Source organism: Penaeus monodon, chromosome 24 (assembly GCF_015228065.2).
Source record: "Penaeus monodon isolate SGIC_2016 chromosome 24, NSTDA_Pmon_1, whole genome shotgun sequence".
In the NCBI taxonomy this organism is placed as follows: domain Eukaryota; kingdom Metazoa; phylum Arthropoda; class Malacostraca; order Decapoda; family Penaeidae; genus Penaeus; species Penaeus monodon.
The window spans coordinates 10,548,294-10,549,225 of NC_051409.1; the positions used below are offsets into that span (position 1 = coordinate 10,548,294).

General features: G+C 44.6%; 1 protein-coding gene across 1 annotated transcript in view; it reads left to right on the forward strand.

Moving 5' to 3' along the window:
* LOC119588849 overlaps positions 1–932 on the forward strand; it is a 4,994-nt gene that overhangs the window by 3,443 nt on the left and 619 nt on the right. The window lies entirely within an intron of this gene.

Below are 932 nucleotides of genomic sequence, written 5' to 3' on the forward strand. Positions count from 1 at the left end.
ATCTTCCTTCACTCAATCCCATTTCTCTCCGTTCCACTCCCTCTTGCTCTCTGTATCTTCCCTACTCTCACCTTTCTCCTTCCTCCATCTTCCCCTCTCCTTCCTCCCATTCTTCACCTCATCCCTCTTTTTTCCCTCACTCCTTTCCCCTTTCTTACCTCCCTTCATTCATCCTTCCCCTCTTTTTACTTTTTTGTTCCTCCTTATCTGTCTCTCTCCTTACTTCACTTTTCTTCGTTTTTACATTTCTCTCTCTTTATCTCCCTACCTTCTTTATCCTTGCTTCCTGTTTCCTACCTTTCCTCCCGTCCTTTCTTCCTCCTCCCTTCCTGCAGCTCTTTCCTCTTTTCTTGCTTTTACTCTCCTTCCCTTTCTTCTTGTCTCCTTTCTTGCCTTTTTCTCCTTCCCTTCTCCTTCTCATCCTACGTTCATTCCGCCTTTTTGTTCAGCTTTTATCTTCTCTTGCTTTATCCCTTCCTCTTTCTCTCCTTTCTCCCCTGCATGTTTCCTTCCCTTTTCTCTTCCTTCTTTTTCATCTTTCTCCCTCCCTACCTACATCCTCTCATCGTCTCATTTTCCTTCCTATCTCCATCTTTTCTTTCCCTTTCCTTCCTACTTGCTTTTTTTTCTTCCTTCCTCCTTTCTAATTCTTTTCACCATTCCACTTACCTCTGCCCATCCCTCTCTCTTCCCTACTTCCTTACCTCCCCTTCCCTCCCCCTCCCTCTCTCTTCCCTCCCTCCTTACCTTCCCTTTCATCTTCTTTTCCTTCTCCCTTTCCCTCTCTCTTCCCTCCGTCCTTCCCTCCTACGTCTTATACAATGTATAATATCAACGCCTTCAGTCAGCACAAGTGTCATGGAGAACTTTTGTGTTCTTTCTTTTAACAGAATGTTCTCGGACAATGGCCATGTTTTCGGTTTACGTGTTAT